The 25,553-nt window shown below is 47.5% G+C and overlaps 1 protein-coding gene across 7 annotated transcripts in view; it reads right to left on the bottom strand.

The window, feature by feature from the left end:
- Window positions 1-25,553, bottom strand: part of EPN2 (epsin 2) — a 98,067-nt gene that overhangs the window by 52,400 nt on the left and 20,114 nt on the right. For 2 of the 7 annotated variants that reach the window (XM_012501168.2, XM_030828505.1), the window contains exon 2: window positions 817-939. The exons of 2 other annotated variants lie outside the window; for them this stretch is intronic. The gene's annotated coding sequence lies outside the window, so the exon portion shown is untranslated. Of the gene's footprint in view, window positions 1-816; window positions 940-6,034; window positions 6,130-25,553 lie in introns of those variants that run through there. 3 more of the 7 variants (XM_030828502.1, XM_030828504.1, XM_030828507.1) reach the window with 3 other exon arrangements.

Genomic DNA, 25,553 nt, shown 5'->3' with positions numbered 1-25,553 from the left:
CTCTGGTCCAGCAGCAGGTACTGGGTAAAACTGGGGAGCTGAGTGGACATACCCAGCCTCCTTAGGACGAACCCAAGATAAAATCAGTATCACCAGTCAACAATCAATAAAACTTACACTCAAGTTTAAGCCTTTAGGAGAAAAGAAGTAAACATCATGACTATTGCTCTATTTTCAAAACGCTTCCACTAGAATGGCTAGTTTATGGGTTGTCTTTTCACTGCCTGGCAAAAGCCAGCTGTGGAAGAATCGGAAACGCTGGGGGAAGCTGATCTTGGCACATTTAAAATTACATGTGAGACCAGATATGGTGGCTCGCACCTGTAACCCTAGCACTTTGCGAAGCTGAAATGGGAGGATTACTTGAGGCCAGCCTGGTCAAAATAGCGATACCCCCCATCTCTATTTTTTTTAAGTTTATTTAAATAAAAAAAAATACACATGAGGACAAGAAAGAGACTAATGTCAGGTCTATCTTAACTCAAAAATGCCTGTCAATACCTTCAAAACTGCTTTGGTCCACCGTGCTTCCGAATGTCCAGAAAATTCTCCTTGACAACCACTTTTCACCTGACCTTCCCTGTTCAAGAATTTATAAAGATTCCTAACAGCTCTTCTAGAAAAAGGATAAAGACCTCCACTTGGCTTTCAGAAGCCTCCAGCATCTGGCCCAAGCTAATACAGCCTTAAAACTAATCTGGTTATAGCCCAGCCCCTCATTTCACAAAGAAAGCTGAGACCCCTGGCTATCCATTAACTCACTCCAACCAAACACACCATCTATCCCCTCTCTTCCTCCAGATAACACTCACTTACCAGGCTACAGTGAGGTCCACGTCTCTGACATGAGGCTCCTGTCCACAAGTTTGGTAACCTTCATCTGCCTCATCACCAGTGAGCACCCAGCACTTAGTACTGTGCCCGACACAGAAACGAACACTGTTAAATAAATGAATGTTACAGATTAAAAACAGAGTCCCTGCCCTCGAGAAGGCCACAGTCTGGCAGGGGATGAAGGTTCCTTACCTATAAAATGGGAAAACTGAGGCCCTAGAAGTCTCCAGGGATTGCCCCAGGTAGATTAGGACAGCTAGGGCCCGGATAGGAAGCAAGGGGCTCCACCCACCATTCTGACCACCTGCTTGGCTGTCCCCCAAACCCTCAAACCCTCAGGGGAAGGATTATTTTTCCCACTACACAAGTGAGGAAACTAAGCCTGGAATCACACGGTCAGCTAAGGTCACTCCAGGCCCAGAACCTGCGCCTCCCTTTCTTCCTGTGGTGGTCTTTACTCTCAAGATGTTTCTGCCACAGAAACAACAGGTAGCTCCTACCTTCCTCATCTAAAGCCTCAGATGGGTAATGGGCACATCAAAAAAAACAAGCAAGTAAACAAAAGGTGGCAGATGCGAGGAAAAGCCACAGGAAATACAATGACTACTCATCACAAACAATCACACAAAAAGAAGGGTTTGCTAATGTGAAATATGTATTTGGTCTTCATCCCTCTCACTTGGCAGGGATTCCAAACCTAAAATCCTCAGAATCTCCATAGTGATGTCTTTTTGCATGTGAATGATTGACTGAGGGCTGGCAGTCCCTAGGCAGCTTCAGGATGGGGCTGGTCACTAGAAAGACCAAGGCAGGATCAGTCCTGGGAAGGGGAGAGGGACTGAAGATTAGGCTTATCACCAATGGCCAATCATTTAGTCAATCATGTCTCCATAATGAAACCTCCATAAAAAGACATAAGGACAGGCTCAGGAAGCTTCTGGATGGCTGAACACGCAAAGGTTCCTGAAGGGTGGCACCGAGGTATGGCATGGAAGCTCTGCACTCCTTCTCCCACACCTGGCCTATGCATCTCTTCATCTGTATCCTTTGCGATATCCTTTATAATAAATAGGTAAATATAAGTCAATTTCCCTGAGTTATGTGAGCCACTCTATCGAATTAATTGAACCCAAAGAAGGGGTCTCAACTTGAAGCTGGTTGGTCAGAAGTTCCAGAGGCTTTGACTTGCACTGCTGGGAAGGAGGGAATGGTTTTGTGGGACTGAGCCCTCAACATACGGGATCTGAAGCTACCTCCAGGTAAATATCAGAGTTGAACTGAAGGACACCTAGCTGGTGTCCTGCAAAACTGACTGCTTGCTTGTTATGTGGGGAGAAAGTTACAGAAGTCATCTGTATTGATTGCTGTTCAGTGTTAAGTGAGAAAACAGGAAAAAACACTTTGTATGATTTTTCCACACACAAAAAGGGGACAGCTCGTAAAATTTCACCCTGGTAATAACCCATACATCTGCTCTGGCCAAGGAGGCCTTCTCTCCACCCTCAAATATGTCAAGGAATCTGACTCTATCTGAAGCCACAGAACAGGGCTTCAGCTAAAAGCAGGCATATTCTGCAAAGGCTGTGAAAGGACCAGGGATAAAAACTTTTGCACGGTGACCTGCACATTTGATGTAATTAGGTTTTTCATTCATGATGCAACATTCACTGCTGGCAAAGATACGATGAGCCTCACAAAGAAAAAAGAAAAAAGAACACTTTAATTTTTAATGAATATTTCCCAGCTCAAAGGGCAAATATGTGTCAAAATCAGTAGTAATGTTCAGAGGTACTTAATGTTCAGGAGCCTTACAATGTGCCAGGGACCACCAGGCCCTTCAGTTTGTTGTTCCATTTGATGTAGAGCAGGTATGACTCTTCAGCTTCTCAGAGAAGTGGGCAGAGCTAGGATTCACCACTGACAAAGACTTTGGCCAGGCATGGTGGCTCACACCTGTAATCCTAGCACTTTGGGAGGTCCAGGCAGGCAGACAGCCTGAGCTCAGGAGTTCAAGACCAGCCTGGGCAACATGGCAAAACCCCGTCTCTACTAAAAATACAAAAAATTAGCTGGGTGTGGTGGTACACACCGGTAATCCCAGCTTACTCAGGAGGCTGAGGCATGAGAATTGCTTGAGCCAGAGAGGTGGAGGCTGCAGTGAGCCAAGATTACACCACTGCACTCCAGCCTGGGCGACAGAGCGAGACTCTGTCTCAAAAAAAAAAAAAAAAAAAAAAAAAAGAAAAGTAAAGAAAAAAAAGAGGACTTCGGCCACCTCCTTCCCAGTAAAATGGTCTCAAATGGTTGAGAATGTCATAAGAAAAAAAAAGGAACACTTTTCCTGCAGGGCGCGGTGGCTCACGCCTGTAATCCCAGCACTTTGGGAGGCTGAGGCAGGTGGATCACAAGGTCAGGAGATCAAGACCATCCTGTGAACGGTGAAACCCCATCTCTACTAAAAATACAAAACATTAGCCAGGCGTGGTCGCGGGCGCCTGTAGTCCCAGCTACTCAAGAGGCTGAGGCAGGAGAATGGCGTGAACCCAGGAGGCGGAGCTTGCAGTGAGCTGAGATCGCGCCACTGCACTCCAGCCTGGGCGACAGAGCGAGACTCCGTCTCAAAAAAAAAAAAAAAAAAAGGAACACTTTCCTAAGTGAGAAACAATGCTCTGGGCTCTGCTGCCCTCCCCTATCTGGTGACCTTGTGGGTGGAAGCAGAAGACCTCCAGCTGGGCCCAGTGTCCTCCCAGGGAGGCTGTGAGGCCCAGCCAGGGTCCCAATGAGCCTCCTAGACCTTTGGCAGCAAAGAAAAGGCAGTGATTGCTGTGAGCAAGGGCCAAGGTGCCGCTGCCCTCCCAGACACAAGCTGGGAAAGGAACTCCAAACAATTAAGAAACAGGGCTGTTGACCAAGGCAGGGGCTTTCTCTAACAGACTAACTTCAAAGGACATCTGTTGATGGTCTCTGAAATACTTAAACTTCAGGAAAAAGGAAAAAGCTAATAAAATAATAAAATACCGGTTACAGTCAAAAAACTAAAATAAGGCCTATGTAATTTTCATGGCTGCCTGCTATTTTCTTGAAGTTTATAGACAGGAGCAGCTTTCGGCACAGGCGGATGGTGAAAAGTGAGAGGTATGGAGCTAAGAAATCCTCACTAGGGGCCGGGCGCGGTGGCTCACGACTGTAATCCCAGCACTTTGGGAAGCCGAGGTGCGCAGATCACTTGAGCTCAGGAGTTCAAGACCAACCTGGGCAACATGGCGAGACCCCGTCTCTAAAAAAAATAAAAATAAACAAATAAATAATCCTCACTAGGAGAAAAGTCACTGGAGGTGTTTCTTTTTTTTTTTTTTTTTTTTTTTATTTGAGACATAGTCTCGCTCTGTCGCTCAGGCTGGAGTGCAGAGGTGTGATCTCGGCTCACTGCAAGCTCCGCCTCCTGGGTTCACACCACTCTCCTGCCTCAGCCTCCTGAGTAGCTGGGACTACAGGCACCCACCACCGCACCCAGCTAATTTTTTTGTATTTTTAGTCGAGACGGGGTTTCACCGTGTTAGCCAGGATGGTCTTGATCTCCTGACCTCGTGACCCGCCCACCTTGGCCTCCCAGAGTGTTGGGATTACAGGCGTGAGCCACCGCGCCCGGCCGAGGCTTTTCATTTTCCAAGCCAACTGGACTACGCACCTCACCTAAGCGAGACTTTGGAGGCTGAAACTAATTATTCCAACCGTGAGACAGCCCATGATGCGTGGGCCATGAAGCAGGACTCCAGCAGTGCCAGTGGGCACAAAGCTCCAGCTATTCCAGCTGAACACCTGGACTTCCATTACTTTGACACAATTGACCTTGTACACCTCAGGTCCTCATTTTTCACTGCTTCCCCTCAACCACAGGACTGGCTGTAAATATTTAAACATCTCCTCTCCCAGCAAACATCTGCCATGAGTCCATCCCAAGGGCAAGCTCCAAGCTCCAAACACATACCACATTCCATGGCACATCCTGTTATTTTTTTTTTTTTTTTTTTTGAGACGGAGTCTTGCTCTGTCCCCCAGGCTGGAGTGCAGTGGCGCGATCTTGGCTCACTGCAAGCTCCGCCTCCCGGGGTTCACGCCATTCTCCTGCCTCAGCCTCCCGAGTAGGGACTACAGGCGCCTGCCAACACGCCCGGCTAATTTTTTGTATTTTTAGTAGAGACGGGGTTTCACCCTGTTAGCCAGGATGGTCTCGATCTCCTGACCTTGTGATCCGCCCGCCTCGGCCTCCCAAAGTGCTGGGATTACAGGCTTGAGCCACCGCGCCCGGCCTTTTTTTTTTTTTTTTGAGACAGAGTCTCGCCCTTTTGCCCAGGCTGGAGTGCAGTGGCACAATCTCGGCTCACTGCAACCTCTGCCTCTCAGTTTCATGTGATCCTGGTGCCTCAGCCACCCAAGTAGCTGGGATTATAGGCGCCTGCCACCACACCCAGCTAAGTTCTGTGTTTTTAGTAGAGATGGGGTTTCAACATTTTGGCCAGGCTGGTCTCGGACTCCTGACCTCAAGTGATCCACCTGCCTCGGCCTCCCAAACTGCTGAGATGACAGGCGTCAGCCACCGTACCCAGGCACATTCTGTTATTTCTAGAATCTGAGTTTTGTTTTGTTCTCCCTCTTTTTCGCAAAGTTTGCACGCTCCACTTTCCAAACTTTCTTTCTCAATTTTCCAATTTTCTTGTTTCCAGCTTGCTGAGACTGAACTAATGCACATGCAAATGCAACTAAAACAGGATCATTTGTTACCTTCTGGGCTCCTCACTCAAGCCTGAGGAAGTGTGTGATCAGCTCACAATCATTTCTCATGAACCTCTATGCCAGATAAGGATGTTAGAGGTGGAGGTGGGAGGGTTGTCAAAACAAGGAAAAACAATATTAAACTCTGTTAAAAGTTTAGACCCAATACAGCAAAAACAAACAAACAACAACAACAAAAAACTTATAAATTACATACTGACAATAACTAGTTTCAGTAACTAGAAACACCTTTAGAAATCCAGTTCTATCATCATATCATCAGTTATTACCTAGAACTCTTTGATGCTAAGTGATAAATGAAGTACATGAACTTGTACAATTCTGTCAAAACTTTAAATATTTTTAAATGAAGACACCAAGGTGTAAAGTGAGATCCATTATTCAAGGCAAAGAAACCTTTCTGTACCTTCCAAGACAGCTGTCACGGGAATAGGGCCAGGTGTAGTGGCTCACGCCTATAATCCCAGCACTTTGGGAGGCCAAGGCAGGAGGATCACTTGAGCTCAGGAGTTCAAAACCAGCCTGGACAACATGGTGGGACTTCGTCTCTACAAAAAATAAAAAATAAAATTTTTTAAATTAGCTGGGCATGGTGGTGCACATCTGCAGTCCCAGCTACTCAGGAGACTGAGATGGGAGAATCCCTTGAGCCCAGGAGATGGAGGCTACAGTGGACCATGATAATGCCACTGCACTCCAGCCTGAGTGACAGAGCAACTTTGTCTCAAAAAAAAAAAAAAGGCTGAGCAGGCCCACAGAATGGCCACTTTATTTGCAGGACGAGATGACCAGGCAGAGGCTCCTGGCCACCACCCCACCAGCCACACCTTCCCCACTCTCGCCCTAGCCCTAAAAACCTGTTTTGAAATTGTATTAATTAATCATTCATTTTACTAAGAAATCAGGGTGCTGATGCACGTTAGGTAACTATTGTTAACCACACAGAGTCAATAAATTCCAACCAACAGCAAAGAAACTGAATGCTTGAGATGGCCTGGGGAAGTAGCACCATGAGCAATGCAGAAATTGTCAGGCCTTCTGAAATGCCCTGGGAGCTTCAGAGCCTCCGCGTAAAAAGCCATATCTATTCAATATAAAAGGGAATACTCACTTTTCTACAGTTAGTCCCCAGAACTAGGTAAGGTTCTTTAAACCAAATAATATTTCATTCCCATTCTGAAAACTGAATCATTGATTTTGCCTATGTAACAACCATAATCCCCTTCTTCTTGGAAAGAGTACTCAGTCATCCTTGGGAAACTGGCCAGGAGTAGGCTCAGGACACAGACCAGGCCAATCAAAGCCCCACAGTTCCCCCGCCCAGCAGCTAGATCAGTGATATGTTAAGACTCCAGACTGGACCACCTGTAGACCCCTCTGGATGGTTCCTAAAACTTCTGGGAAACTAGCAGGGTTGCTAAGCTGCTGGAACACACCACAGGGGCAGAGTCAGGTTTACCTATGATTGAAGCAGCCACAGAAGAAAGCAAGAAGCCAAGGACAGGAGAAGGCACAAGACATAACAACACGTGGTCTGCACCTCTATGTCTACCTATGCATGAAGCCATTTATCCCCTGAAATTCTCATGCTGTAACCTAAAGCAATGTGTGCTTTTGACCCCTGCAACTGCAAACCCTGTGCACAAAGCACCTGAGAGAACCAGAGGTAGAAAGGCAGCAACAGCCAAACAACAAAAGGACAGAGCATGGGCGCTCCCCTGAACCTCCAACAGGGCCTCGATTAGGAGTGCAGAGACATCAGTCAGGCTCTTCCCACCCAGCCACAGTTGACCCACAGCTCAAGACTGACCAAGGAAGAACCGCATCCTCCCCAGGAGGGCTCGGCACTCCCTGTGAATCAGGCACCCCCAACCAAAGTCTGGGATCATCTGCTCTTTTTTGAGAGTGACTCATGACGGGAACCATAAAATAACAGCTAGATCCCCATACATGCAGGGAACAAGCTGGGGGAAAATTTTCTGGTAAACTTGAAAACACAGAATTCAAATGAGAGTAGAGACTGGAAAGAGACTAAACAAAACAGCAACAGCAAACAGAACAAAACTGGAAAAAAAATTTCCAAGGCTAGGGTTATGCCCCAGGAGGCAAGAAGTATTCCATAAAAATGTGCTCCGAAGGCTTGAGGAGCTGGGTGGGGAAATTCTTTCCAAATCTAGAGTTCCCCATCGTGGGAGACAGAGGCTTTTCACAGTTCCAAGCAATGCAGGTGGGCCTGTGGTGAAGGCACACACCTCTGTACCCCGTGCCTCTGTGCCACCAAGGTGCGGCTGATCGTGTGCTGAGAGGAGGATGTTCACCTTTCAGTTGCGGTCTACATCAGGTCCCTAAGGAAACTATGGGGAGCAGCCATCATTGAAGGTCACGCTCGGCTGTCAGGGAGCTGCCTTTCCACTCCCCTCCCCAAACCTAACAATCACAGGTCAATCAACATTGTGAAAACCCAGTCCCAATCAATAAATACGGGTGAATTAATTGACCTGAACATCTTCACCTCAGATGGCAGCTCCACCTATGTATGTCTGGCAGCCTCCTATGTTTCTACACATACTTTATTTTTCTAAAAGTAGATGACAGAGAATGCTTGGGAAAGGGGTACACCCCACCTTTCCCACAGTGTTCCACCAGTGAGTGTGGTCCATCAACCAGATACATCAGAACTTCCTGGGAGTCCATTCAAAAATCCAGTCATTCTGGGGGCAGAGCTGAGGGGCTGCCACTCTCTTAAGAAGCCCCCATGGTGATTTCTAGGCATGCTGGAGTCAGTGTCATGGTGTCCACTGCAGGACACTTGAATGTGTGCAATACTCCGCAATCCTCAATTCACTGGCTTTATCTTTCCCGAGGTGCAGTCCACGAGTGAGGAAACATCTCCATCTTCCTACCGGAGAAAAGGGTACAACGATCGTTACAAGGAGGCCCAGTTGGGGTAGCTGAGACCACAGATCACATGACCAAACCACACGGGCTCTCCAGAAGACAACAGGCCAGTTAGGACAATATGGACAGTGCCACATTCTTTTCAACAGTCATCATTTCAGCCAAAAGAGAAAAGACTATTATGATTCTGTTTCAGCCACGCTAGCAATAACTTAAAGCCTAATAACTGTTGCTCATCCCGTAGAGAAATGAAAAGAAAAAAATCCTTTATTTCCCTCATACCAGAAAAACGTGAGATTCAGCCAAGAAATAAACATCTTCACTAACTGAAAGTGGGCATCTATATTCTGATGACTTCTTGTTGGTTAGAGAAATCAAATTTTCTATCAGCTGGGCAGGGTGCTACACACTTGTATTCCCAGCTACTCAGAAGGCTGAGGCAGGAGGATCACCTGAGCCCAGGAGTTCAAATCTAGCCTGGACAACCTAGCAAGACCCTGTCTATAAAAATGAATAGTTTTTTTTTAATAAAAAATTTATCAGTCTCCAAAAAGTGGGCTAAAAAACCTTTATACTCATGTACTTAAAGAATTTTGAAGAAAAACAAACATTTCAGACTTGACTTCTAGACAGTAGAGCAGGAAAAGGTAAACTGCCCATGTGCTTACTTGTCGCCCCTGGGACTTTCTTCTAAGGAAGAAAGATCCCTGCAGGTGTCAGTTAACCTACTGCCAGAGGGGAGCCAGGAAGGGCTGACTGCATAGGAAGAACCAACCTCTAAAAAAAGGCTGGGCAGGCCCACAGAATGGTCACTTTATTTGCAGGAGACGACCAGGTAGAGGCTCCTGAAGGAGAGTAGGAGGTCCACCCTCAAGGAGCCACCTAGGCAGCTTCTCCCAGGATCTGACAGCCACTGGAACAGACACAGCAGAGCTCAAATTAGATGTCACTTGGCCTCCTAGAACTTGATATGTACTCAATTTTCTAAAAGCAGAAAGCAAGTACCAAAACATACACAAGGAATTTAATTTCTTGTTATCGACATGCCCCTATCATTTAGTCTCTGGGAGGAGCAGCCTGTGGGTGTAGACTACACGGGCAGGTGGGGAAATCCAGTCTTTTTAAAGACTGTGTGAAGAAAAGATGGGGTCTGGAGACCTGGTTTTGGCTGTTCCTGCCAATCCAGGAAAACAGGGGTATGGCAAGAAGCTGCAGCACCTCCCCCTCAGTGTAGAGGATCAAACACTGTGACTGCACAAAGGGCAGGCAGCAACACTCCATAAAGGCAAAGGAGAATTCTTGAATGCTCCCCTACCTCTCCTACTCCTCAAAGCCATCTTACAAATGACCAAATTATGAACAGTATTCTTTTAAAAATCATGCCAAAATGCAAATAACATGATGTGGTAGTGAGAGATGAGAATCCAGGGACCAGGGCCAATGCTGTAACCGCTCTGTAGCACCAAGAAGCCAGTACCCAGGGTCCTCGCTTCTAAAATGATGGGATTAAACCAGATGCTCACCCCAAATCCTTCAGTCCCAAAGGCCCCCATTCTGACCAGTGATTCAATTCCCTGCCATCTCCATGGTGGCATGAGAAACCCAAGCTTCTGATCAGCCCAGCCATAGGTCACCAACTGAGGGAGTAGAATTCCAGCCACAGCCAAGCAGCAGATGTTTTTGTTAGCCTGTGGGGCTTCATGGTGGGCAAAAAAGTAGGGCTTCCCTTCAGCCTTTGGAAATGTGAAAAGCAGCCTTCAGAACCCTCCACTCCTCTGAGCATGGCTGCTGTGACCCTTAGGCAGAGATTCCCCATTTCTCACACACTGTGGCTATGCTAGAGAAAACACTGGTTGATGGGAGATGATGAAGCCAACCAGAGACGGGGCGCAGTGAACCCAGTAGCCTTTGATGGCTACTCACCCCCACCCCACAGGACAGGCCGAGCTATGGATTACCATTTCATCAGCATAATTTTCCAGCTTGAGACATCTGAAAAACATGCAGAGCTGCATGGGAAAATCTACATTCCCATGATCTCGTGCTTAATTTAGCCCTGGCTGGTGGATGTGGTGGTGCTAACTGCTGGGCTGTTGCCATCTCGCGAGGAGGCTGCGAGAGTGTGGAAGTAAAGGAGGGGCAGTGGATCCCCTCAGGCAGGGCCGGCTGACTTCAGGTTTCGGGCACAGTAGTGACGTAACATATTTTCTCAAAGAGAACTCCAGATGCTGGCCAAGGAACAGGTATTTTTACACTGTGCATGTACAAGTGCAAGACCACAGCTGTGAGAAAAACAAGTGGTTTGCTCACCTCTGCCTTCCCACCTGTGCCTCCAGGAGGTCACATCTAACTCTTCCCACAGTAGCTTCGGAGGAACAAGGCAGATTTCTGAACAAGGCAGATTTCTGAGGGAGTTACTTGCAGGGACTGGTGGTAGTGATGGTTGATGTCCGCTGAGCCTCATCTAAGCAGCGCTGCGGGATGGGCGGTGAGCCAGGGTCTTAGAGACCACAAGAGCAGGCTCACCTTAGCTGAAGCTCAAAGGATGAGCTCCTTCATCCCAAAGGTGGGCTCTGGGGCAGAACAATCCCTGAGGGTTAACTCTTTATGTGCCACCCACATGCTGCACTCTCGTTTCCGATCACTTTCCCTATGACCGGAACTGGCTCCTGCCTTGCATTCTACCCACCTGCCATTTCCCCCACCCAGCGTCCTCTATCTGTCACTACACTGGCTCCTTGTCATTCAGATCGCATGGCCTCCTCAGAACCCATCAGGCACTCTCTATCAACGTCACCAGCTGTCATCTGGAACAGAGCCCCTCCTCTATCTGACATTTCTTATGTGCCTGTTTATCTGTTTCTCTCCTGCCCCCGCACCACCCCCCTGAGACCAAGGCCCAGCCTGTCTCTTTGCCACTGTCTAGAACAGTGCCTGGCACACACTGAGCCCTCAACAAACACCTTCCATGTGACACAGAAGCAAAAAATAAGAACACTGTTAAAGATACCCATTATCTCTCTATTCAGAGACTGCCAGAGTTCACACCTTGAGGCTGTTCTCCCAGTTCCTGAGTCCCTTTCGGTCTCCATCTCTTCAGTTAAAGGGCAAGTGCTGTATTGTCGGCCTAACAATAAACTGCCTGGGAACAGGAACAGCCCTACCTGGTGCTTAACACATGCTCCACACGAACCAGCACCTGCCAAAGCCCAGGCACCACGGGGCCTGAGAATCCACTTGATGCCCCTTACAGCTGGACTCAGGAGTGACACCAGCAGCCTGGGCAGCAGCCTAGGGCTGAAATATGTAGTTCTCACTCCGGCCACAGGGATTATGTCCTGCCTTTCCAGCTGCACGGTCCAAGGCAAGCTGAGCTTTCCTGAGCCTCTATTTCCACACCTCTCAAATGGAGGTAACAGGTGCTGCTCCGCTTGGCTGTGAGGGTTGGTAAGAGTAGGACTGGCAAATAACAGGTGTCCAAATACCTGCCTCCTCTCCTGTGTCCTGCCAAGGTGCAATGTCTACAGTGACATTTCTCAGCAGGTTCCTGAGGACAGCTCGGCAGGAGATGAAAGCCTACAGAGGCATTCCTATGAGAACACACCAGGTGGGAATCACCTACCAGAGGGGTGGGTGGCATTGTCCACAAGCATCTCTCTCTAGACTATACACACAACCTGTTCAAAACCATCACCAGTCTTGCCTGCCCTTCTCCTCTGCAGCTGACATTTCCAAGCAAAGTCTCACATGTGCTCTTCGATGCTAGTAACAGAACAGAATTAAAAGAGCAGTAAGAAACAGAAGGGGCCCTCTAAGCAGAGGCTAGTGAATACTAACTGAGCAGGTCACATGTGTCCACTGATTCAATCTTCATAACAATCCTATGGAGGAGTTATTCTTCTTATTCATATATTACAGAGGAGGAAAGTGAGGCAAAGAGAGGCTAAGTAACTGACTCAAGGCTGAGGTGCCAGCAAGAGGTGGGACTAGGATTTGCTCTCGGACTCTGGCTTCTGATCCCATCCTCTTAATCCCTATTCTTATTCTCATTCTTTGTAGCTTTAGACAAATTCAGTGTTCAAATTCGTTAAGAACAAGGAACTTTCCTTTGCTGAATCTGCAGGCCTAGAAAGGTCCCTCTTGTCTAGATGTTTGAGGCCGAAAGATGGCATGGAAACAACTGCTTTCCGACCTCATGTTTTGTGGGCCACAATAGATCCTTTCCCCAGCCTCTCACCAAGTCAAGCAAGCAGGGGCAAAGATGCTACAGCTAGAAGGGCCTTGGAAGTCAACCACGTGCAGATGCCAGGACCGAGAGCTGTTCAGTGCTAAGCCAGGACAGAACCTGACATTCCCAGCTCCCTTCAGTGCAGCCAGCAAAAGGGAAGAGGCTTTAACGCTATTCAAAGAAACTTTTACCTTGAAATGTGGAAGGTTCTACACACTGGCAATACAATGGAGTCAGTCAGGGTGGAGGTCCAAAATAACAACACAGAGACTCTAAAACTATTCTTAAAAACGTGTTCTTCAGAACTCACATCCTTAAGAAATGATGCCTCTTTGGCTATTAACAGTGTCTTCTACTAAATCAGTCACACCGACTTTAACACCCTGAGAAACCTGCACTGTTCCTTTGAAATAGCTGTTGTCATCTGAAATACCACTCAGAAAAAAAAGTCTCTTCATGTTGAAAGGTAAACTTCCTTTTTTGGTGCAGAGTAAAAATATTACTTCCCTCTTTCCTCCTCTGCTGGAGACATTCCCGGTGTTTTATTTACTGTGCAACACTGACTGGATACATTAGGAGGAAATGTTCCTTCCCAACTCTTAAATGTCAGAGTCTAGCCCACAAAAAGCATGAGCCAGCCCTAATGTTTTCTTGCTGTTCCTCTGTTTTCTTAAATGTTTTATGATGTAACATTAGGTACATATAAAAGAATATGTGCAAACCACATGTGAGGACAAACAAAATAAGTCCCCATGACTCCACAGCGCCCTCAAGGCCTGGAACATGACCACCATGTCCAGCCACCTGGCTCCCCCTCACTTCCCTCTCCCCACCTCCTCGACCCCCAAGGCAAACAGCCCTGGTATTGGGTTTTCGGTCCCTCACTTTTTAAAAAAGAACATAATTGTATCACACACTAGTAAAACTGAACAGTATGCCGTCTTCCCCAGCCTGCCTGTGGCATTCTATACTGCTTCTCAGGTTCTCTCTGTTGTTATGCACAGCTAGCTGCCACTCACCCACTGTCACAGCTGTGTACCATGTGATCATGCTGATATTTAACAATGTGCCTACCCGTGTTCCTGTCCATGGACATCTGGGTTATTTCCAGATTTTTACTCCTGTGAAAAGTGCTTCTACAGCCATGCACGTCTCCTGGGACACATGGGCCAGCTTTTTCTAGAGTCTGTTCCTAGAACAGCTCATTCATAAGATATACAAACTCTGCAATATATTTTAAAAATATTTTTGCCTGATTTATAACATCGTTTTGTCATTACAAAGATGTATTAAGGCCAGGTGTGGTGGCTCACGCCTATAATCCCAACACTTCTGGGAGTAGGAGACTGAGATGGAGGATCACTTGAGCCCGGGAGTTTGAGGCTGCAGTGAGCCATGATCATGCCACTATACTTCAGCCTAGACAACAGAGCAACACCCTGCCTCAAACAAAAAGATGTATTCATAGTTTAGTTGACACAGGTTTGACAAGTATTTTTCACACACTCACTGTGTGTCCAGATCCCCATGCCAGCAGCTACAGGGGATCTGAACAAGCACAGATGTGGCACCCTGTCCAGACTGGGGGAGCAACAAAACGACTCCAACTGGGTGCTCTAGGCAGCTCTTGAGAAGACGAGGACAAGACTGGGGGCCATCAAGGGCACTGCAATGAAGAATGAGAGGGATGAGTGCCTGAGTATGGAAGAGGAGGCCTCTGCAGGCAGAGTGAGAACCCTCAGGGAGAGACGCCTGCCACTAAGGTAGCTGGGAAAGCAGAGGCTGCGGCAGGCTGAGGCTGCACCAACAGGGCCTCACTAGGCACACAAGAAATCTGCACTTGCCAACTTGAGTTGTTCACCTTCAAGATTTTTGCCATCTCCTCTCAGTAGTAACAATGACTAACACTTACAGAGCACCCACTATGTGCAAGCACTGTTCGGGGAATTAGCCCATTCAAATCCTCACTATAAAAGCTGCTTGGCCGGGCGCGGTGACTCATGCCTGTAATCCCAGCACTTTGGGAGGCCGAGGTGGGTGGATCACGAGGTCAGGAGTTCGAGACCAGCCTAACCAACATGGTGAAATCCCATCTCTATTAAAAATACAAAAATTAGCCAGGTGTGGCAGTGCGCACCTGTAATCCCAGCTACTCAGGAGGCTAAGGCAGGAGAATCGCTTGAACCCGGGAGGCAGAGGTTGCAGTGAGCTGAGATTGTGCCATTGCACTCCAGCCTGGGCGACAGAGTGGAACTCTGTCTTTAAAAAAAAAAAAAAAAAAAAGCTGGCTACTGCTTGCCTCATATTTTTCTTCATATCAACTTACGTTTAAATTCAAATACTCACTTGAAGTAACATACATAAAATCAGGTATTACTGCTATGGCATATGGGGGGATCTTTTTGTTTTGTTTCTATTGAGATATAATTCACATAGCATTAAATTCACTATTTTAAAGTATACAATTCAGTGGGGGTTATTATTATTATATTTTAAGTTTAGGGTACATGTGCACGATGTGCAGGTTTGTTACATATGTATCCATGTGCCATGCTGGTGTGCTGCACCCATTAACTCGTCATTTAGCATTAGGTATATCTCCTAATACTGTCCCTCACCCCTCCCCCCCACCCCACAACAGTCCCTCAGTGGGGCTTTTTTTTAGTATATTCACAATGTTGTGCAATCACCACTATTTCACTATTATTCCAAAACATTTTCAACACTCCAAAATTAAGCCCAGCATCCATTAGTGGTCACCACCCATGTCCTCACTCCCAGCCCCTGGCAATGACAAATCTACTCTCTATGGATTGCCCTACTCTGGACATTTCACACAAATGAAATAATATAATATGTGAACTTTTAGGCCAGGCGCAGTGGCTCACGCCTATCATCCCAGCACTTTGGGAGGCCGAGGCTGACGGATCACAAGGTCAGGAGACCGAGACCATCCTGGCTAACACGGTGAAACCCCGTCTCTACTAAAAATACAAAAAATTAGCCAGGCGTGGTGGCTATCTCGATCTCCTGACCTTGTGATCCGTCTGCCTCAGCCTCCCAAAGTGTTGGGATTACAGGCCTGAGCCACCGCGCCCGGCAGGTTCAGTGTTTTCAAGGTTCATCCATGTTGCATTATGTACCACTATTCCATTACTTTTTATGGCTAAATAGTGTTCCATTGTATAGACGGACAACATTTTGTTTACCCATTCATCAGTTGATGGACATTCAGGTTGTTTCTAATTTTTTTTGGCCATCATGCCATGAAGAATATTCATATTCATAATGCTGAGATGGCCGGGCATGGTGGCTCACGCTTGTAATCCTAGCACTTTGGGAGGCCGAGGCGGGCGGATCACGAGGTCAGGAGATCGAAACCATCCTGGCTAACACGGTGAAACCCCATCTCTACAGAAATACAAAAAATTAGCCGGGCGCGGTAGCGGGCGCCTGTGGTCCCAGCTACTCCGGAGGCTGAGGCAGGAGAATGGCACGAACCCGGGAGGCAGAGCTTGCAGTGAGCCGAGATCGCGCCACTGCACTCCAGCCTGGGCGACAGAGTGAGACTCCGTCTCAAAATAAATAAATAAATAAAATTTTTTAAAAAAATGCTGAGATGGACATCTATGCAGTGTTTGTGTGGACAAGTTTTCAGTTCTCCTAGGTATATACTGAGGAGTGAAGCTGCTGGGTCATATGGTAACTACACGTTTAACTTTTTCAGGAACTGCCAAAATACTATGGCATTTCTAAGACAAAGATTAAAACTAAGAACATTCAACTGTATGCCACTTAAAATTATTTTGGGAAATACCGGGGAAGGTAAAGCTACTAAGGTTGATTTTTTATTTTTGCTTGGAGCAGGGAACTCACGTCTTCAGGATGGTATTTCTGAATCTTGATCAAGCAGCAGTGGGAGAAAGGATTAGGGCAGAGGCGGGAGGAGGAAGACAGAAAGATGACTGAGAAGCCACACAACACAATGAGCAGAGTCCAGAGCCTGAATCCAGCTGCAGGGGAATGGGAAAGGCAGGCGATGGACATAAACACAGAGTGGAAACATGAACCCTGACAATCAAATTTCAATGTGGGTGGGGCAGAAGAGGTGGAATAGCCAGGAGGACGGAGGCATCCCTAACAGAAAGGGAAGGTGGAGAGGTTGCAGACGAAGGCAGGAGGTAGCATACTTAGTTTTATTTCAAACAAACATGGCTGGAGGTGCTGGCAGGACAGGCCTGGAGAATGAAAACGGCCTAGTGGAGCTGATGCCTAGGAGCAGGGCACAGGAGGGGCACTGTGGCCAACATGTTCATCTCAGAGGAGCATGTGAGAGGACTAAGGGAGAGATAGAGAGCAGAGGAAGAAGATGGGGACAAGAATGCAATTAAGGAGGAGGCAAGTAGCCATCGGCCAAGTCCAAGAAAGGGCCAAGAGCAGGGCAGGGACACAAGAGAACCATCCAGTGCCAGGGAAGCAGAGAATGAAGAGATCATGCTTTTCTGCCCCATGCAGAGCAGTGCATGCTTGGGAAGTGTCTTCACCTTCTAATGACCACCAACAAATAGTTCAGACACCTTTGTGTGAGACCACGTGTAACTTCCTAGACATTCTTTTTTTTTTTTTTTTTTTTTTTCTGAGAAAGGGTCTTACTGTCACCCAAGATGGAGTACAGTAGCACAATCATAGCTGATTACAGCCTGGACCTCCCAGGCCAAGTGATTCTCTTACCTCAGTCTCCTAAGTACAGGTGTGCACCACCAAGCCCAGCTTATTACTTTTTGTAGAGATGGGGCCTCCCTATGTTGGCCAGGCTGGTCTCGAACTCCTGGGCTCAAGTAATCCTCCTGTCTCGGCCTCCCAAAGTGCTGAGACTGTAAGTGTGAACCACCATGCCTGGCCACCAGACCTCCTTGGTCACTGGTACACACCTCTGCACCATGCCACCTTCCCCTCCAGTTTCAGGACAAAACCGAACCCATCATCCCCAACTCCACACCTGCCCCCTTCTCCTTCCCTCCAGGGATGCTCTGCCCAGGATCCACCACCTGCTGCCCAGCTGACTGAGCCAGAGGCCTTGGAGCTCGCCTGGGCTTCCGGCTTTCCCTCCACCCTTCCTTCCTTCCTCCCACGACCTCTGGACTGCAGGCTCTCAAGGGACAGAGACCCCGACTGTCTCCTTGCTGCTGCATGCTGGGCCTGGCACGGTGCCTGGCACACATCTGCTGCAAGAATGAATGACTCTACAGGGCACCGAGTCCAGCCCCACCTGCTCAACACACTCTCCCTTTCTCTCTCCCTTCCTCCAAGCTCTCTGATCCTCTCTACACCCTTACCAAACCACAAATGCCCTCACTGAACATAAAACATGGCCTATGAATATTGGTAAGTGTTAAAATAACTACCTGGCAGAATGAAAAGATCACTGCTCTACCCAGCACCTTTTAGCCACCTCACTGAATCTCATTTAGTTTTCTCATTTGTAAAATGGAAATGGCAGCCTGAGAGAATCAGCAAGATAAGGAACATGAGAGAGCTGTAGGAAATAAGGCTGCACTTTCTGCTTCACTACAGGTTTCCCCACATGCCTCACATGCTTTTGACAGGCCCTCTTCAGGTCCCACTGGTCCTTTGACCACGCCTCTCAAAGAAAAACAAAAATGGGAGCAAGCTGACATCCCAACAGGAGGGGAATTTTTGAGTTTACTTCGCACTAAATTTAACAGCATAAACAAACTAGAGTTCGCATGCCACATAATTTTTATAATTCCTAAAAGATTAGAAGTATGCTACCAAATGTCAAAACACAAAAACCAAAAGGAAATCAAAGTTGTTATTTTCCTTTTGGTTTTACCTCCATTGGCCAAATGCTTTTTGTTCAAACAATGTTTACACTGCCATTGTCCTGCTTTCTTTAGAAAAATAATAATAAAGGGGCACGTTTCCAGCACTGACAACTGAGTGCGTGTGCAGATCTGCCCAGCTGCTCCTATACTCAGGAATCACTCTACTTTAGAAACTTGTGCCGAGAGGCCAAGGAAGAACTGTTTACTTGCCCTCCAACTATACACTGGCTACACCCGTGCCCCTAACCCCCCTTCTCGCTCCAGCCCCTCTTTCCTTCAGCCACCACAGGGATGACCAGGCCAAGAAAACAGGGATGTTCTTCAGCACATTTATGCCTCACAAGGAAAATATAAGCCCAAGGCCTCAGGAAGGCCATGTCTGGTGACTCAGTGACTGCAGACTCAGCTGCTGCTGGTCAAATGCACCAAGGTGACAGCTGTAATTTACTGAGTGCCTACCATGTGCCAGGCACTGACCCAGGGGTTTCGTGGCACTGCTCTTGCTGCACTTTTGCAAGGGAGGCATTACGCAAGAGAGAGGGTAACATACAGCAAATCACAGAACTGGGATGAAGCTCTGGGCCGCAATGCCTCCTGTGAAACGCAGAAGTGCTCAATCCTAAACCACCGTTCTACTTATATTACTTCTATGTGGTTGCCCTTCTCTGTTCCAATATCATCATATCCATCTAAGACACTCCTTGGAAGATGTGAAGTTTTTCCACCAACCAGCTTTCAAGGCCAACCCATGTAATTTCTATCTTGGAACTCCTTCCTTACTAGTGAACGCTTTCCGGAATGACTTGTCCAAACAAAACCACTCTCCTGGGCCCCAGGGATGTCCATTTCTCTTCTCTTCTATAGTACTGATTCTAGTCACCAAGTATTTCCAGTTCACCCACTTCTAGGCCTATGACAGAAGTGCATTTTCCCACCTCCTCTGAAGTCAGCCATGGCACTGCAATGAGATGAGATAGAAACGATGTACGTCACTCTCTGCTGAACAGTAAAAGGCAGGTGCCACATTCCCTGCGGTGGTGACGGTGGGTGCCTATGTCAGGATGGAGCCTCCTTATCTATCCAGAGACAGGAAAGCATGTCTACACAAGAACTCGTGTACCATGTTCACAGCTGTGTTACTCACGACCACCAAAGACTGGAGACAACTTTGTCCAGCTGATGAATGGATCAACAACATGTGATCTATCCACACAATGGAATATTATTCAGCCTTAAAAAGGAAGTTCTGGTCCATTCTACCATATGGATGAACCTTGACAACATTACAATGAATGTAAGAAGACAAACACAAAAGCCCACATACTGTATGGCTCCATTTATGTGGAATGTCCAGAACAGTCAAATCCATAGAGACAGAAAGCAGGCTGATAGTTGCCAGGGGCTGGAGAGAATGGGAGGGGAAATGATTGCTTAATGGGTACAGGGTTGCTTTTGGGGATAATAAAATGTTCTAAAATCAGATTATGCTGATGGTGAACTTTATTGCATGGCAAATAAATTATGTATCAATAACACTGTTTTTCTTTTGTTTTGTTTTGTTTTGTTTTTGAGATGGAATTTTTAACGCTCCTGTTGCCCAGGCTGGAGTGCAATGGTGTGATCTCGGCTCATGGCAACCTCCGCCTCCTGGGTCCAAGCGATTCTCCTGCCTCAGCCTCCTGAGTAGCTGGGATTACAGGCATGTGCCACTACACCCAGCTAATTTTGTATTTTTAGTAGAGACAGGGTTTCTCCATATTGGTCAGGCTGGTCTTGAACTCCCAACCTCAGGTGGTCCGCCCGCCTCGGCCTCCCAAAGTGCTGGGATTACACGCATGAGCCACTGCACCTGGCCTGTTTTTTTTTGAGACAGAGTCTCGCTCTGTCGCTCAGGCTGGAGTGCAGTGGCATGATCTCAGCTCACTGCAACCTCCGCCTCCTGGGTTCAAGCAATTCTCCTGCCTCAGCCTCCCAAGTAGCTGGGACTACAGGGATGCGCCACCACGCCCGGCTAATTTTTGTATTTTTAGTAGAGATGGGTTTCACCATGGTGGCCAAGCTGGTCTCGAACTCCTGACCTCAAGTGATCCACCCACCTCGGCCTCCCGAGGTCCTGGATTACAGGTGTGGGCCACCACTCCCAGCCAATAAAACTGTTAACAAAACAAAAGGCTTGTGCCACCATCATCCTAGGTTCATGAGTGACTATGAGTGAAGTCTCCTGACCACATACACTGGACATGCAGCATGAAAAAGAAATGAGCCTCTGCTGTTAGGCCACTGAGGTGAGAGGCTTGGCTGTTCTCACATCATGTAGCCCATCCTGATACAGCTCAAACACATCCACACTATCGTAAGTTCATACCGAAAATGTGTCTAAGGCCAATTAACTTAAATTCTGGAAGGAAGCCAAAGGTGTGGTTCTGCCCCAAAGCCACTGTCCAAATCTTTAAACATAAGGAGATGGGGCAGAGGGAAGGGGAGGAATGGAATTATTTAAAGACTCTGCCTAGATCAGAATAACTCCTAGCCTGAAAAAAATTTATAACTCATAAGACAATGAACTAACCTTCCAAAAATATAAAAAGCACCTTCAGAAATTGAGAAAAAACCAATAACCCAAGAGAAAAACCAAAGAACTGTCCACAGAAAACTATAAATGGTCTTTAAACATATGACAACATGATCGGCTCCTCTTCAGAAAAATACAAACTAAAACTATACTGAGATATTATTTACAAGCGTCAGGCTGGCAAAACTCTTAAGCATTTGACTACACCTTGTGTTGGCAAGTCAGTGGGGAATCAGGCATCGACACTGCCAGTGGGAGTGCAACATGGAACAAGCCCTGTAGAGGGCAACTGGGCAAAATCTGTCAAAATTACAACTGTCTTTCCTCTTTGACTCAGCAATGTCCCTGCGGGATGCCACCCTGCAGGACCACTGCAATGTGGGAAACGATGTGCACGTGAGACAACTGTTGCTGGCATGTCATGAAACAACAAGCTGGAAACAGCCAGGCGCCTTTCCTCGGGGTGAGCATTCAAACAGGGACAACTTCACAGTACAACCCAGCTGAAAGAGAATGACAACCATTCTCCATGCACTGATATGGAAAAATCTCTACAATAAGTTAAAAAAAGCACAAGGTGAAGAACAGTATACACGGAATGCTATCTTTCATTTACTGAAAAGGGAGAAATAATAATACACAATTTGTGTCTGTTGTACTTGCATGAAGAAAAACTAGAAGGGTATTCAAACTGCTACAGGTGGTTATCTCCTGGGAGGAGGGAGGACAGAGATGAGATCAGGAGTGAGGGGCAAAATTTCTTAAAATATATTTTAATATATTTTCATTTTAGAAACGTGACTATATTGCCTATTCAGAAGGGCATTTCATTCAAATAAATAAATAAATAAATAAGTTCCATCCTTAAAAAAAAGAAAAAATACCAGAGCCACATCAAAGTCTTTGGCCAACAGGTCTCAGATGCCAAGGCCAAGAGCAGCCCAGGAGTGACCATCAGCCCAGGTCCACCTGTGTTCTTCTGCCACCAACCCGTATAAGAGCCCAGTACCAAGACCTGTGAAGCTGGAGGGCAGGGACCCTGGACCCTCCCGCGTCTGTCCCTTCCTTTCTGTGACTCTCTTCCAGGCCCCTCCAGTTTCACACTTGGAAGGCTGCAAATGGCCTTTAATGCATCCCCCACTGTCAATGCCCCCATCCAGCCTGCAATCCACTCAGTCTGGGTTTCCTTCCTCCTGGCCCTCTCAGCCATGGGCTGCCCAAAGCATCGTGCACAAATCCACCACAGCCCTGTGTCCCTCCCATCATAAGGTAGCAGATTCAAGAAGGGAAGAACCAGAGCTCCTGGCATCCACTTGTGCAGCAGGCCCTTCCTCAGCTTCTGCTCTCCTGTTACGTGCCAGGCACTGGGCTGGTGCTGAAGGATGGAGGTCAACCTGACATGGTCCCTGTCTGCAAAGAGCTCCAGTGGCACAGTCCACAGAGAGTGTGGAAACAGATGATAATTCTACAGTGGAAGTCTAAAGGGCGCAGGACAGCAGACTGGGCTTTTAGGCCAGCCATGGAGTGTGCAAGGGGGCAGACGAGGTGGGTACGCAACAGGCAAAGCACATTCCAAGCAAAATGAGGAAAAGCAAGTGAAGAAAGGCCACAGGCCAAAGCAGTAAGGCGGAATGCCCATGGTAAAGATAAAGAAGTCCCTCCCTTCCTCTGGGCATTTAGGAGCGAGGGGTCGCTCTCTCAAGGCCCATCTGCGAACAAAGCCCCATCCAACTTGATCTAGGCACCCTTGGCCTTTTCCCTGGAACCAGGCAAGCCTGGCCTTCATTTACTCAGGGAATAGGGAGAGTGTAAAAGAGAAAAAAACAAAAACTGCAAGCAAAGATCAAAAGTTTTGACCCCTAAAGACCCAATACTCGGCTGGGCGCTGTGGCTCATGCCTGTAAACCCAGCATTCTGGGAGGCCAAGGCAGGCAGATCACAAGGTCAGGAGATCGAGACCATCCTGGCTAACATGGTGAAACCCCGTCTCTACTAAAATTACAAAAAATTAGCCGGGCGTGGTGGCTGGCGCCTGTAGTGCCAGCTACTCAGGAGGCTGAGGCAGGAGAATGGCGTGAACCCGGGAAGCAGAGCTTGCAGTGAGCTGAGATCGTGCCACTGCACTCCAGCCTGGGTGACAGAATGAGACTCCATCTCAAAAAAAAAAAAAAAAAAAAAAAGACCCAACACTCAAAAGACGCCAGATCAATAAGCTACGACTCTCACACTTGACAAAAACAGCAGCAAAACCATGTTTCCCTATCACCAAAAGGAGAAACACCTGAAGCTAATGGATTCCAAATTGTATTTCCATAAGCCTTACAGGGCGGTTTTCAAAAATCACAAATTTCCAAGACTTGATTCAGCAGCCGCTATGTTATATAATGAATTTTTTTCTTTTAAGGCAGATAACATTTGTTTCCCCATTCCAAATTATAAACTGAATTTTTTCTTCCAAATGGAAAAAAAATTCCTTCACAGTAGCCTTTTAATTCAATCAAATGGATTTCTTAAATATCCACCAGTTGGCAATACGATGTGGCACACACATACAGACTTCCAATGTGTATGGGCCACACACACGGCGGGCCGTCGGCTAGACTCACTGACACAGCAGTCTCACCCCTGTGGCTGCAGTCTTGTGGGAAGGCTGGGGTTGGCTCTGTGACCAGTCAGGTGGGCCTAACACCACTGGGCAGGGAACCAGAGACCTTTCCCTGTGTGGGAACCCTGCTCACAGGGTCTCACAAACCGCGCTGTCCACATGCAGCATCGATGCCAAGGGCCCCCAGAAGGAAATTACTAGACACTGTCTAGACCCACAGCCTGGACTAGCTCTCTAGGTTATATCATAGTTACCTGCTGAGTCTCAGGCGAACACATTTCCTGAGGAATTGGCCTGTTTTCCCTTCTGAAAACTCCTGAAAAGAGAGGCAATGAACTGTGTGGAAAGAATATGCTGACACCCACTGCCAATTTCCCATTGTCAACCCAACGCAACGTCACCAAACGGAGAAGAATATGCCCAGGGCCGGGCGCGGTCGCTCACGCTTGTAATCCCAGCACTTTGGGAGGCTGAGGCGGGCGGATCACGAGGTCAGGAGATCGAGACCACGGTGAAACCCCGTCTCTACTAAAAATACAAAAAATTAGCCAGGCGTGGTGGCGGGCGCCTGTAGTCCCACCTACTCAGGAGGCTGAGGCAGGAGAATGGTGTGAACCTGGGAGGCGGAGCTTGCAGTGAGCTGAGATTGCACCGCTGCACTCCAGCCTGGGCAACAGAGCCAGACTCTGTCTCAAAAAAAAAAAAAAAAAAAAAAAAAAAAGAATATGCTCAGAAACAACCCAATAGCTGCCGACAGGAATGCGACTCTCATCCAGGAAGGCAGAGTCTTAAAAGACAGAATCAAAGCACGCTGGCATTGGGAAGGACCTGGCAACCACTTAGTCCCACTCTCTCATTTATATCATAGATGGGGAGACTGAAGCCCAGAGAGCAGTAAGTGTCTCTGCCCCATTCTGGAAGCCTCTGAAGTACACACAGGGCTAGCAGTTTTTAGTCCCATTGTCCAGCCCTGAAATCATTTTCCTCACCAGACCAATTTTCTCCTCCATACTGTCTCAGCATCAGCATTAGCACCAGCACCAGCAGCCACCTGAGTCAGTGTTTATTCCTCTTCCCTCACCCACATCTAACTGGTTAACACACCCTATAAGTCCAGCAAAGCCTCTCCCCTACCAGACAGCTCCCTCCTGGCCTCCCAAAGCCTCTGACGGGCTGCGGGACACCTACCACCTGGAACGTGGGAGACTGGGACCAAAAGCTTCCTTGAATAGAAAACAAATCACAGGGGGCAGCTGACCTCTTCCCGTATAGCCAGTCAAGGGAAAGCTCTGAGCCATCCCATGATGGCTACAGAGGCCATAAAGACCCCTGAGGATTAAACAAACACAATCTACCTAGAGAAAATAAACCGGGCTGGGTGTGGTGGCTCACACCTGTAATCCCAGCACTTCGGGAGGCCAAGGCGGGTGGATCACCTGAGGTCGAGAATTCAAGACCAGCCTGGCCAACATGCAAAACCCTGTCTCTACTAAAAATACAAAACATTAGCCAGGCATGGTGGCACATGCCTGTAGTCCCAGCTACTCGGGAGGTGGAGGCAGGAGAATCACTTGAACCTGGGAGGCGGCGGTTGCAGTGAGCCAAGATGGCGCCATTGCATTCCAGCCTGGGTGACAGCGAGACCCCGTGTCAAAAAAAAAAGAGAGAGAAAATAAATCAAAATATTAACAGTGATTACGGACCGAACTAGGACTTGACGTATAGGTCCTAAGGCTATAGGTCAAGTTCTAGTTTGGTCCATCCTACTTAGGCATA

This window comes from Nomascus leucogenys, chromosome 14 (assembly GCF_006542625.1).
Source record: "Nomascus leucogenys isolate Asia chromosome 14, Asia_NLE_v1, whole genome shotgun sequence".
Taxonomy (NCBI): domain Eukaryota; kingdom Metazoa; phylum Chordata; class Mammalia; order Primates; family Hylobatidae; genus Nomascus; species Nomascus leucogenys.
The sequence above is the reverse complement of the archived record's forward strand: the minus strand, read 5'-3'. Positions and strand labels throughout refer to the sequence as shown.